The sequence below is a fragment of the Anticarsia gemmatalis genome, chromosome 14 (genome assembly GCF_050436995.1).
Source record: "Anticarsia gemmatalis isolate Benzon Research Colony breed Stoneville strain chromosome 14, ilAntGemm2 primary, whole genome shotgun sequence".
Taxonomy (NCBI): Eukaryota; Metazoa; Arthropoda; class Insecta; order Lepidoptera; family Erebidae; genus Anticarsia; species Anticarsia gemmatalis.
In genome coordinates, this window is record NC_134758.1 from 7,378,014 (window position 1) to 7,393,388 (window position 15,375).

Sequence of the window (15,375 nt, forward strand, 5' to 3'; positions counted from 1 at the left end):
GAAATTTGTTTGTTATGAAATGCCAAGAATTCAGAACGTTTTCGTATGCCAAGCCTGAGAAATTGTAGCGGAACGCGCGCAATACAAAGAGGGAGTAAAAACATGTATTTTACTACCATGTTAATAAGTGCAGCTAATTAATGGCGGTAGAATAACACTTTTATTCCAAGTAATCGACCTTCTGTTACAGTTGGTTTATAATTCATACATGTAGTACTAATATACTCCTCGTGACTCGTCGCTTATTGTGTTCATACTTAATTAGTTTTGTAGCGCCAGATTATAATATTACCTACCACCCCAAAGTTTTTTAAATAGAAGTATCAAAATGAATAGGAAAGGAAAACCTCATTTGTAATTTTAAATAAAATAAAGCTATAGATTTTGGTAACCGGACGGTTACCAAAATCTATAGCTTCTTCTATATGAACTAGACAGCATCCTGCAAGAGAACATTAACAAGAAAGTTTTGTATCTTTTCTAAACACACCTAAACTTTAAATGGATAAAAAGCGCACAGACGGTAACTGGCAGATTTAATTGTATGTCTTTTAAATATACGCCAAGTGACTAAATTACTCGTCTAAATTTGGAAATAACGATTAGTTCGATTCAGTGTATACTCACACATTCATAGACTAACGAAGGAACGATCTATCTTCAAAACCCATCAAACAGCATGACATTTAATTAACGTGCGATTGGCTGTTGCTCGCTCTATTTAGGTTAAATTCCGTACCTCGTACCTACGATGTACCTTCTCTTTCAGACCTTTGTGGAATAGAACCTTTGAAGTTCGAAGACAAGGGATGTTTACAAGAATATCCACATATCTATAATTACGAGCACTTTGAAAGATACGAATTCTGAAAGACATTTGCGACTACTTAACATACTTTTAAGTGTAGCTACATCATAATAATACCTACATTGTATTGTACGTGCAGAACCTGTGGTTTTGAATAATAAAATACCTGTACCCGTTAAACGTAGACATTTTAGCGTCTAAATGCATAATGGGCTTGCAATCGATATGCTGCTCTAGTTGGTTCACCACAGAAGTGCCTTGGGCAGAGAGTTGAACCCACGACCTTTTGATTGACAATCAATGCCTTTCACTGTTATTTCCGTGGGGTTGCTCGGGTTACTCTAACAATGACAACGTGTTTCATATCTCTATCTACATGTTTTATTGTTGTACTTATGATAATATAATCTTGTATGGAATACTCGTAAACACGACCGTTTTGGTCAAAAGAAGATTTGTAGCGACACAATCATTTTTCATGCGTGGACACCGAGCTTAGACCCCTATTTGACATAGATCTTTGTGTTGCGTCAACTTTATACTGTATACAGAAACGCTTCGACGTGCTTGGATTTTAAAGAAGGCAGTGACAGCGACATGATCTATTTTTATATACTAATTGGAACTTAAAATTAGAAGACATTCACACTGGCCATCGTAAACCCTGATATAAATATTTACGACTGTCAAGGTCGGCTCTATTAGCGTCGGATTAACAGTGAGACGGTTAATTTTGTATTAGAACGGAACAGGGAACTAGCCAGTTCATATTCTGAGAAAATGTGCTCTCCGTGGCACTCGCTGTGGGAAGCCGATGTTGTGTTTACAATGTCGGAGTGATCGAGTTTCTTTGATGTTAAGGAGCGAATGTGGCGCACTTTATAATACAGGATGCATTATAATTAAACTACATCTTGGATGTTAGAATCACGTGTTTTACACGTGAGCTCTCCGTAAGTATATGTACCATATTAGTCTTATAAACCATAACATCGATTACTCAGTTGTGAGTTTGAAATATTTCGTATATGAATGGTCGGCACGTCGGGTTCCAATGACCTTTAACACGCTGACGTCAAAACATTCGTTAATGATGTTATTTCTTTAAACAGTTATAGATCTGTTTCTATTTATGTGAGAAAAGTTATGGAATTCCTTAACATTCAGCACAATATACATAAATAAAGTGTTATCTGATCTTTCAAAATACTATCTGATTCTTTATTTATTAAAACTAGGTAATTTTATATTGACGTTTTATTATTATCCATGACTCAATTGCCGTCACCGTAAGCTATCCGTTAAATCTAATATTCAGGAAATTACAAGTTCCTTTGAAGTAAACGTTCACGAGGGAACAAAATTTGTGGACTGTATTTTATAGAGTTGAGAGCATCGGTACATTAGATGCAGATCACTGACGTGAACGTAAGCAAACACACTGAAGTGTGCGCGTGATACGTTTACTTCGATAGCTTCTGACGTAGACTGTCGTCGACCGGTCGCTTTACACGTAACCGAAACTTTGTGCCATTCGCTTCCAACACAATACATCGCAGCTTTTTGTAGTCAGTAGGTAGAATCTGTAAGCGAAATCCAGTAATGAATTGGTAACCAGCAAAAGGTTGTCTCTGCTCCGCGCAACATAGTAAACTCCATTCGCCCATGCCAGTAATTCATCAATAATGTGCTTGAACTGGTCGAGCCTCAAACACACGTCAATAAAAGATACGAAGCGTATCATATCATTTAACTGTATATAATTTATTGCTTACTTTGAACTGGCACAACGCTCTACTCACAAGTTCATTATTTCAGTAATTAACAAAGTTTATACATGTTTGTACATTTCTGACAAACGAATAGCCATAAACATGTTGTTTAGTGAGAGTAGAAACGCTAGTTTGTGTAAACATATATATTACGTAGTACCTACGTGTGTCGACGTTTTATCTTTTGTATACGAAGTTTCTTTATGGTGGGAATTTGTTCTGTGTTTGCTCTTTGACACATATAAATTTTATCATGCTTCGAATTACACCTTAATCAAATAAAAAAAGATAAACGGCACATTTGGTGATTCAACTCCCAGAAAGGAAAAATATTACGTTTTACTCATCTGAATAATAATGCAGGACCTTGCGCTAGATAACAATGTGACATTTTCCGTCTAATAAATCAGAAATGAATTACGGTGCACGCTATTTATAACAAATTACTTCACATTAATTAAATCAAACTAGAAGATCAGCATTTATTTTAATGTTCACAAAGACACCGACTATACGGGACATATTTTTAAATTAATTTGACATTAACAGTGTGTTTTAAATAGGTTAATGGGGATTATAATCGTGACTCTTACTTCTTACAAATGAAGAGTAATATTTAAAGTACCGTTTATCGTTTGACAATGAACACGCACTATATCGGCTGCTTGCCAATATGCCGTAAATTGGTAGGATGGCTCGTAAACTTGGCCATTATTGACAGCCATTAAATTGGAGTCTTTATGAGTCGCGCGGTGACGGCAGCCCATGGGCCGACTCTCTAACCCTCAGATTACAAGTTATCTTTTTCAATGTTAACCGGTTTATGGATAGGTTATTTTTTTGGCTAGACAATTTGTCACATTTATTACCATACAGTCTGCGGCAAGATATTTCCCTCCAATATTTACCATTTCTTGTCATACGTAGGTACTTGGCCTTTAGCTAACCCAATTTTCTTAAAAGAAAAGCTTGTATAAGCTTATTTCGATAGAGGCTGTTATGATCCCGACGTTAATTGCCAGCAACATTTTAAATGAACGACGGATAATCACACTCCCAACAGTTGAACGTCAATCGTAAAAAGTACGAAAACAATTTGGTTGAACCAACAGGCCTACGTTAATTTTAATTTCTCAACGAGTCTGCGTATGTTTTCCTTATTTTCCAATAATTTGCTTACACATGGCGTTGAAAACATTCTGACGTCTCACAAATATAATTTACGAGTAGCACGAACACTTAACGTGATTCAAATTGCCGGAAGCTTTTCCACGAAGGACTCATTTTTTACCACTCAGCTGGAATTAGGAGTTTTCTGTGGGCACAAGATATGAATCTATTTACATAACTGCCTCACCTACTAAGTATTAACTACTTTGTTTTCTTCATGGCTTTGCACCAGTACAAACATTAGCGTCGTTTTTCTTTGTATGGAAAACTTAAAAAAAGTGTAGCTACATTTTGAAAAACTTTGCTTCTATTTTCTAGCGTGATAAATAATTACATTATTAGCATGTCTTAAAGCAAATAAATTCAATTACGGTCATACAATTGTTTACGACCGGATGGTGTTAAATCTATTTTATAGTGTTATAAATACAGTTGTAATTTATTGGAAAATCATATTCGACGACCACAAATTGTTTACAACAAAATTATATTCGTATTACCTAACTAACTCCCTTTTTGCTATCCCGGACTACATTTCGACTGTTTCTCGTAGATTGCGGCACCTAGGCATTTTCGCTGACTTGTATAGGTTTATTATATTTATTACCTGCATAGCATAGTGCTGTTTCGCTTACGTTCTGAATGAAAATACGTCCCTAATTATTGTTAATATCTCACCATTTTCATTACAAACATTCGAATAATACATGAAAGTTGCTTACACACCACACGGACGTTTTCGTGAGTCGAAAATGGATATAAACAAAAGTTTGTTGTTTTATGTTCAAGCCTCTAGGATGGCACAGGGTCGGCTACATATCAATTTGTCTAACTCTAAGTCCCTATTCAAATGTGTATTCATAACTGCGTTGACTTTTTCAAACCTTGTTTATTAAATAGGGTCTCGCGGTTACATTCTACACATGAAATGCTCATGGGATTTGAATTGATAAAGTGCTTCCATATCACAAAGTTGACATTCTCTTCGGACTGCGAAATATTTATATGCAGAATTAAATATAGTACTGTATTTTTTATTTTACTACCTCACTCTACAACTCCAACTTTGCCCAACATCACAATGTTTAAGTGTAGGTAGGTTCTTTTGATTGTATTTTGTTACTGCGCCATTGAGCAAAAAAGTATCCATAATGTAGTGCAATATTTAACGTTCGAATCTTTTTAAGTAAGTATTATTGTTCCATAGATTGCACTGATCAATAATAATGTATGACAACTGATTTGAATATTTGGATTCGAGTATGCCTATACCCAGATGGAAAGTTCTACTTAATTATAATAAAATGCTGTTTAAATTTTCTACCTCAAGATAGAGCGGTAATTAAGACATTATTACGCTCCCCTGCAATATGATCGCGAGGAATCGTTCCATTAACTGTGAAGTAATTACGTGTAAGCCGGTATATTTGTTCGACCTTAAACTGTTTACATATCAGAAGATATATTTAATATCGTTATATTAACGTGTGCGGCCATTGAATTTACAAGAGAATTCCTCCTCTTTATGATAATTTTGTGTATACTACTGTTTCTCAATATTTACATTGAGAACGCCCATTTCCACTCGCACTCACAATCATTAAACAAAACATTTAGGCTAAACATTTAGGTAATCCGAATAAAAACGTTGTACAGCTCTGTTATTTCCCAGAATTGTTGCAATAGGAATTAAGTAGGCGTGTTAAGGTGCCGGGATACAAAACTGCACTTATATTTGTCAAACAATGGAATGTGTTACACACGCATTGTTTACACGGAAAGTATGCATGATCTGTGCAGATGTGAGCATGTCGATCGATGTGCCAGATGAGTCGCGGTCGCATCCTACAGCTGCTTCGGCAAAAATATCTCCACTCGGCATATATTCGTAATAGCGTCGTTGTACGTGTACGTGTACGTATGTATGTATCGAGCGGTACGCGCTTCTAATACTGATACTAGTCGGACAAATAGATAGGTCAATGTCTCGAGCCAGAACGAGCGCGCTCCGCCCACCCTTACCGTTATCTGTCACGATGGAAATCCTCATTTCATTATATCATTTTATTCACTGAACTAATATTTATAGATACACTGAAAAAATCAACATTCATGAAGATTAATAATTTGATGATATAAGAAGTAGAAGTTGTACGATGCGTGAAGCATGACGCGTAGCTTTTTATAAGTGGGCATTACTTGTCTGGAAGATGTCAGTGTGATCTGTGTTCGAATAGAAATCGGAATATCGGCATGTTCTGCGAGTGACGGTATCGTTAATATTAAACTGACGCGTATGATATGCGGTAGCCCTGTATCAAGGCGAGGACGAAAATACTCGTCTTGACCTACGTCGCCGGCGCCACACGTATCCATGTTATTTTGGAGCCCAACATGTCGTAACACGGTGTCGATGGACTTGCTGCTACTATCACTGTCCAATTAGTTGTCCTAACATCATAACATATACATACATGACATTTACGAGTATATTCATCGAACAAATTTTATTTATTTATTATGGTTTATGACGTTGACTGGTATGTCAAATACAATTTTGTAATGACCGAATTATTTTATGTACGGTTGTAAGCTATTTTTGAAACATCAGATCCAAAGATTAGGGTAATGACGATCAAAGTCTAGCTATAAAATAGTTTAAAAATATGCGCTGCGCGTTTATAAAGGCTTATAAAACATCTTACCCTCATTATTAAAGCTGAACCTTAGTTTAATGTAAATCAGCAGATAATATTTAAGATATTTAAGTATGTTAAATAAATGGACAGGTCGTTGGCTCATTAGTGTCAAATACAATAACCTGTTGAAGCTAACTACGGCGGCGAGCGCGCCCTGGCTGCCACGTTTTTGCTTAATAGATAATTTGTCTGTTTCCCTTGTGCGACTACGAGTTAGAGTTAAAAAAGCTCCCTTCAGCGAATACGAGCAGTGACGATCACGCAACGCGGCTACATGCAATCGTAAATTCCACCCTCGGGACTGTCACGATCTCCGCCTGGAACATTATAAGGGTCGACATTTTATACACTACTTACTTTTGCAAAATTAATGTACAGAACCCTAATATTTCATGTAAGCACACTCGTAAATAAAGTACTACTACCGTTTTAAAAGCGGGCATGCCTACAGTCATTCAAAAAGAAAAGAAATAGCATTAATGGGATTAAATTTGCCTATGATGTATGTTCGTGGAGAATTCCACTTGAGTCATCGTTTGAAACTCTTCTAACGATGTTTTGATTGTTTTCATTGTCATTTTACGTAGTAATCGCATTTCAGGAGCGTAGTTGTTCAGTGAGTAGCGGGAGACAAGCGGGAAGAACTCGTAAGTCGTGCCAAAAACAGTGTTCGTGCTAAATGTGGCGGGCCACGTCACGCGTGAGTCGCGCGCGAACTGTCACGCGTCGCACAGCGCACTTCTTTCTGTTAATTTCTTAATTATTTTTGTGTTTATTCTTGTCATTAGTGTGACATTGTTCATTAAGTATGTTCTATCAGAACACGATTGGTTTGCCGGAAATAGACGTCGAGCTAAGTGGTGTTTTATAATTGTATATGACTAAGGGATTTTTTTCCGTTTGTAGTTATGAAGATACAAATAGAATATTGTAAGTGGTATGTAGGTAGATATAAACAAAGTTTTGAAACACCACGGAACCAAGTGCACTGACAGGGACTGCGACAGCCGCGGCTTAAGTGGGAGTCATTATTTGCTCGCGCGTCGAAGGTTTCGTAGATCGTATCATGCAAGGCGCAAGGGTGGGAAGTTTGAACGCCTCTTTGAAGGAAAATATCCCAAATAATACCAAAGATAACAAACCCTCAAACGAAAGCCAAAAACGTAGACGCAGTGTTTGTGGAAGAGACGCTGTATACTTATACTAAGTTACAGTTCAGTAAATACTATAATACCGAATCATTCATTCAACAGTAATAAGATTCCTCGAATTCTCATTTTCAACTGATAACATACAAACAAAAATAATAAAAAACATTGTAAACTTTTTACTTTTTTTTTCTACTATTGCAGTATGTACTTAGTTTTCATCTAGGATTCAGCTATTTCTTAAGAATGTTCAATTCTTGAATAGTTATATTCTGTACAAAGGAAACAGCAAATATTAATAAAGCTGTTGCAAAGAAACCTACACGCTTCAAAGAGAACTTATACTGTAAAGGAAACCTACGCTGGAATAAAAATAAATGCCTTTTTCCTTTAGTACCGTAATATGAAAGTCTAATTAAAAATTCCAAGCCAGTTTAATGAGTTTATACAACATTGGAGAATGTTCCACACTGAGATCTCATTGTGTGTAATACTAACGTATGTAAAAGTTTAAAGATATTGAGTATTAGAAGATTGATATGGATTTTTGATTTTGAATCAACGCATACGATTGTACGGGCACTATAAAGTACGCCCTATGAGTAAAAGCTTCGAGAGTTCGAACATTTCGAATACAGTATAGGTTTAGTATCTATTCTATAGATGTAAGTTAGTATTTGCGTGCTCGTATCTCTACTTGATGGGCTTGACATTTTCGTGTTGTACGATCAAGATGTAGGTACATAGTGGCGTGGTAGTGGTAGTTATGTGGCCCGCTTCACGTATGCACACGTGACATTTAGGGTCCTCGGTGGCACGGTGCCCTAGGTATTAAACTGGGTCAGTTGCCTGAGCGCCGCGGTCGCTTGTAAGCCCCGGAAAGCGGGCACTTCCCGGGAATTCTACCGCACAGGGATTTCTTTTTAATATTATACGTTACGGCACGTCGGCGTCCGACGCTCCTTCCGAGAACGCTTTATGACTATGCTTAAAGAGAAAAGTAAGGAAAATAAAAGTTGCAAGTTTGTATTATTTATAGTTAACGACTTAGAATAAGATTATTTTCGCACAGCTATGAGCTCTGAGGCTAGGTAAGTAAAGTTTATATCGCATACTATATTTATCTACAAGAATATTATAGGAAAATGGTAATTACCTTTAATATACAAGCCTGACAGCCTTTTATTATATTATAAATATTCAAATATACATAACTCCATCCATCCATGCGTGGATATAATAAACATTAAACATTTAAAACCAATAGAAATTTTTACCTTTTTTTAGGTGGTTATCACATCCTTAGTTGGATCTGTTGAATACCATCAGTTGTATGGAGCGATTTTTATAACGTGCCGACGTTCATAGTACAAACTTACATGCTTTCATTTAGATCCGAAAACAATATCGTATAATATGGTAGTATTTGTTATGTCGATGGCGTCGTAAAAGTACAGATAAACAATGTCGTAATTGCCGTCATTAGTTCTTCAGCCACTCACTCTAATTCGGCTCAATTTAATCGACTAGAAAATTTATTCTATTGCCTTCGGAATTTTACGAAACAAATATTCTAACCGAAATAAGCGGTCTGTGGAAACTGTATTAAATATTTTATACAATTTTGTTTACTTGCATGGAATATTCGAGTAATAATGTAGAACTTAGATGTGCCTGATAATGAACGAATTATATTCTAAATGCTTTTATTTGTATTAACATGCAATGCTTTTACGTTTAGGTATTTCCATTACATTAGCATTACAACTGGTTTCATTACTTTATAAATGTTTTAATACACAACTGGACCCTAAATTCATATAATTACAAAAGTGAGCATCGAACACACGACCATGATAATAATACAACCATCCTTCAACCATTGTATCCGCTACACGCAACGCGCTACTCGTTTATATAAACCTAATAATGAATTGTAAACAAATAACGTGGAAATTCCTGAAACATATAAATTAACCGACCCGAAATAATGATAGTATACAACGGGACCAATTTAGATTTACGACTAATTTAAACATGATGTATAGTCCGAAATAATGGGTGGTCGATCGTTATTCATTATATTCCCATTATGCGCTGAACACTAATAACCCCACTACATTCTGCGTGATCGTTCCACTTATCCGAATGGCTAATCATCGGCGCAGTAACATTGATAGTATGATCTCGCGGTAACGGCAGACGCCGCCGCGCCGCCACCGTGCACGGTTATTACAGGTTGTAGTCAGGTATTATGCTGGTGTCGTTCAAAGGCTGGTATTAAAATGGTTTATTCATGCACACGTGCTCTGGATTCAATTACTGTAAGCTCAGTGTAGAGGGGCCGTGGAGGCTACATTAACCGGAGCGGGCCGGTGGGCGGCGCGGGCGCGTCGATAAAGGTCAGAGGTTAGCTGAGCTCGTAGCGGCTTGCTACAAATCGGTTGCGCTCTACGGCTCGTAGCACCCCGCGTAACGACTATGCTACAGGGGCCAATGATTGCGCTCATGGAGAGTCTGAATAAAACAGAACATGCTTTTGTACAATTGTTATTGACGTGTTTATTTCCATACGTGCATTTTATACATCGTTGTTATATGAGTTTTGTTTTTTTGGTTTCAAAACAAATGCTCTTTTAAAAAGTGCTCAAACGAGTGCTCATATAATTTTTTGAGAGGCTGGATGTGTGTTTGTAACTATTTTATGCGAATTACAAAAAAGATTTAGGTGTTTAAAATGAAAATAGTTAAAAGCTCGGCTTAACGAGGGACATAGGGGTTGAAACGTGGTTCGCAAACCGAGCGGACCAAGCGGGTTAACTAGTTATTATATAAACGTGTAAAATTATAATTAAATTAGTTCCCATAGTCCTTAAGATTGACATTTCCTTACGAGATAACAGTAAAATGTTGGATGATTTAGTATATTTAGCAGTACTTATGCTCTTATACATATATTTGGGTTTCACATAAATATAACGCTCAGCGATGTTATCTACCCTACATACATAAGGTTGGCAAGCTTGCTCATCTAATAATGTGCGACATTATATAACGTTATCGTGCATAATGCTGCCGTCTTGTATAAAGAGTTCGAGAGAGTAGCGCGCGCCTGGCAGATAATGTATGTGGCTGGTGACTCGCGTATAAATAAAATACTAGGACGCTGATAAAAGTTTGCGAAGCAGCTTTGGCTTATTTACTAGTGGCGGCGGCTCGCCTGTCCCGTTCACGACTTGAGATCAATACGGAGGCTGTCTCCACCCTCGTCCCAAGCAAGCCTATTAAGCAGTTTCGTAGTTCCGTCTCTCTCTTGCTTCACATTGTAAAGTATAGAAAGTTACCAAATTGACGACACTTTGTGAAGAGTTTATTTGTATTCGGCTATAAGTAGCGTTGGTATAGTTTAAAGTAGACGGTGTGATGGGACGAGCCGCGTCGGGAGGCCTCGTCGAGACGGAGTGGCGCCGCGGGTAATGGCTGGCTCCGAATGTAGGGACGTCACGTGACCTATATTCTCATACTACGTATATAGGACAATAAGAACTTTCGCCCGCAATTCCAACCATTACCAGTATAAAGAAAGACACTACTTACTTTGTTCCTATTGGATGGAACTCGTCTTGTGTGTTCGCTTGTGATAAAAGACGTATCTTGCAGCCGCAACCGCAGCGAGGCGGCAGGTCCAATACCATTACAGTACAGTGTTATGTATATTATATAACATGTTCAACGTCGAAGCAGACGTGACCACGAAAGAATCAATAGCACATGTTTAGTATGTATTGTTTACAGCTGTGTTACCTGACGGTAGGGAGAGTGGGTCGCACGTACAATATAATAACACACATATAAGAAAAATGTTTACGATCCTGCGCTCCCCACTATAAATATTACTTTGATATTTATGCTTCATATATGTGAATAAAAATGTTGATGTAAACACTTGGCCGCATATATCTTGTTTTCTTTATATGGATTAAAATGAAAGTGACTGGAATTCTCCGAGCAAAATGTAATATTCAGGTGTTTTTCTGTTTGTACTTAATTTGAGGTAGCTTTCCCATTTACTACTTTCCCCGACAAGTTTAATAATTAATTTTAAATGAGGCTTTCACGAGTTCCGCAGTTTAATGTTTGCGAAACCTTACAAAAGAGAGTGTGCTATAAATAGCAAGCTTTCGTTGTAAACTTCTGACTTTTAAAGAAATGGTGAATAGGTGTATTTAGAAATTATTTTTTCAACGTTCTTTTAAATAAGCCAAGCTTAACTTCTCTTGGCGGAAATTTATTATACAACTATAATCGAGGAGGGAACCAACCCCGCGGCAAGTCAGCCCTATGATAACAACAGAAATAGGTTGGCTAAACAATATTTACGTAGTTAGTTAGGTGCCTTATGAAGTCATGGCAGTCGACACGGTTAGTTACAATGATAACAAATAACTGTGCACGGAAACATTCACACAAATTTAGTGTAGATAGTTTTCATTTTGTTCTATAAATACAATGAATTGCAGGAATTAACTACTCATGACATTATATTTATAGTTAAACAAAACATTTTTATCACGGATAAATACGACAAATAGAATTTTATAAGCGACATTTGATCACTTAAAGGTACAGTAAGCATAAATTTCTACCTATTCCTACGTAGAATGCTTATCAAACGTGTAAAAAGTAATTACAATACGTGTTTAGTTCAAGGCGCGCGTTTATTTAATCAATTGTAAACTAACACGAGGGCGAGGGGTGAGCTTTCCTTTCCAATTATCAAGTTATTTGTAAAAGACGCTACTATATTATAGCTTAGTAACTGTAAGCGAACTGTAACGAAGGAGACAAAGGTTGCCATGGCGATGAGGGCAAAGGGATTCCTATTATTATAACAACTTCGTATTTTGAATAAGACCGGTTTTTGTTGTAGAAGGAGCGTAAATAGCTGGCTTCCAGGTTTTATTCTGTTCTAAATTATTGTTTGTGTAAAATATTTACCTCTTTATAAAAGGAAATTAGTTAAGCCTGTTATTATTATTGACAAAACATACCATATTTTTAATGAAACGAAATCAACTAACGTACTTTATGTTGTTGGGCTTATGTACGGTTCTATATAAAGACTTTAAAACATTGCCTAGTCCGAGACCTGAAATCATCTGAAAGAAGAGAAGTTGTATAAGCAACTTCAACATTTACTTTTTGAATATAGCTAATAAAATCTAAAATCTACTTAATGAAAGTAATTCGTCACTATCCGTATGCTTATCTATAACATACAATAAATACTAAATAAATATGGTAAACGTATGACCATGCAATGAACAATTCATTAGAATAGATTTGAATACATTCATTATTTACTGTAGTGAATTACGCTAACCTAGACAAATAACAACTTTGTTTAATTCAATGAAATATGTATTGCAATTATAACAATTACCTTCACGTTTCATAACATGGAGTCCATGATAACAAAATGAAATAAAGTTAGAATGAAATTGTAGAGGTCGTTGACTTATTACGACCAATTAACCAAGGGTTGGACTGAAGGTTTAGCGTATAATTTCTAATGTTTTTTATCCAATTTTATATATAACTTTATCAACATAACCGCCTATTAGTATGTGACTGTGACTAGACCGATCCAATTCCAACAGGTCTCTTTAAATATTATCAAATTCTCAATCCATTTATTTGATAGGCTTTTCGTAAATCCGCGTAGGCGTCTCTAGTACTATTAATACACACCTAAAAGCCTAACGTGCCGATTTCCCGACGATAATTTACAGAAATAACGGTGAAACAGCCACTTTTAGTTGTAAATAAACTTGCCTCCGGCGCCATATTCTATAAAGGGTAGTTAAAATTGCATTAGCCAGGTATCGCATTTATGCTCAGGTGTTAAGCAAATGCCACGCTACTGTTGTGCTACTTTAAACTAGGTTACCCATTTTGTATAAAAGCGTACTATTTCTCAAACACATTACGTACAGCCTAATTCTCTTTATGCGATTCATTTTTCAAGTTAAAGTGTGTGGTAAGACATTTATATTGGGTTCTTTTTTCCGTGAAACTAGTTGTAGTACTAGTGGCAAACTTTCCAAGTTTTAATTATTTTGTTTTGGGTGCAAGATCAGAATCGGAATGAACTTTTAACTGAGTAATAAAGACATCTTTACACGATGATATTAAAATAAATTTGGTGTTAAATTAATAAGTCTTAAAGATGTTTTCTAGTAATTTCTTGAACGCTCATTTATTGAGTTAAATATGTGAATCAGAGACTATTGAATAATCGTAATGTTGAATACCTGAATTCAAGGAAAAAAGTAATAAATAAAGAGCAGTAATGATTATAATTTGAAAAGCAATAACATGCAAACAAAGGGTTAACAAATAAACGTTGCGCCGAGGCCGGTATGGTACTCCGGTGTCTATTATTAGATTAGGGTCGATCCATCAGAAGCTTGATAAGCTGGGGTCGCGGGGCGCGCCACGCAATCCAGTAATCGATTGCTGACCACCTCTGACCACCCACCGGCTCTCTCGATGCTCTCCCACAAATATCCACCCACATTCTATTTATTTTACTTCGGTAGTTTTATGACGGCTCCGATTGAATAGTAAATTAGGATTTGGACTTGTTTATGCTAGGCCGGTCCCCTGTTATGTGACCCGTAATGATTTTGTTTTCGATATCAACTTGTTATTCAAAGTTCTAGGAGGGTTAGAATATCTTAAGAAAGTACATAATTCTTACTATTTGTTACTGTTCAACAATAATATTAACACAATGGCAAACACATAAAGCTTGGATATTATGTAATAATAGCTATAAAAATGTTGAGGAATATTGCAATGAATTATGGAACGAGTGATTTATGGGACGCTAGAGAAAATGCAGCTGTATTTTACTTCTAATATTTATGAGTTTGATTATTTTTGTTAACTAATATCCCTTTTTCCGAAAGTACCAGACTGTTTTTTGTATAGAAAGCGCTTCTGGCTTTAAAGTTCTAATCCCGAGCAATTTTTTGTCGGACCCGTGTCTCATGATTACAAGCAAAAAAGTTTGCCTTTCCGTGCGCAATGGCAACATTTTATTATACCTTGATAAAAAATGGAAACTTCTACATTTTCGAGAGTTATTTGAGTCACACGTACGTTGTTTATCTGTCAAAAGAATTTATTATCTTGTGAGTACGATCGTAACAAAGTCGCATTACTCATTTATTTGATTTGTTTCAATTTTCGATGCCGTTTATAGCCGTCGCAGGGCATTCCCCTAACTACATATTTAAATGTGGTTGTACTATACACGATATTTCAGGGAACACTTAACGTTCAGTAACGAACGATCGATTCCACTGGACTGTTACAAATTTATTATTTAGTAGCATCGACTTCCATCCAACTACTTTGACTACAAGCTATGGAAGGATATATTTAACTAGCGGACCCGCGCAACTTCGCTTGCGTCACATAAGATAGAAAGGGCCAAAATTTTCCCCGTTTTTGTAACATTTTTTGTTGCTACTCTGCTCCTATTGGTCGTAGCGTAATGATATATAGCCTATAGCCTTCCTCGATAAATGGACTATCTAACGCTGAAAGATTTTTTAAAATGGGACCAGTAGTTCCTGAGATTAGCGCGTTCAAACAAACAAACAAACTCTTCAGCTTTATAATATTAGTATAGATGTTATGTATCAGGATTTGAGAGAACTAATCCTTTTGTATTACTAAAAAAAGGTGAACTAAAATAATATCATGTA

The 15,375-nt window shown here is 36.3% G+C and overlaps 1 protein-coding gene across 9 annotated transcripts in view; it reads left to right on the plus strand.

The window, feature by feature from the left end:
• Positions 1-15,375, plus strand: part of Shab (potassium voltage-gated channel shaker cognate b) — a 41,180-nt gene that overhangs the window by 16,216 nt on the left and 9,589 nt on the right. The gene's annotated exons all lie outside the window — the stretch shown is intronic.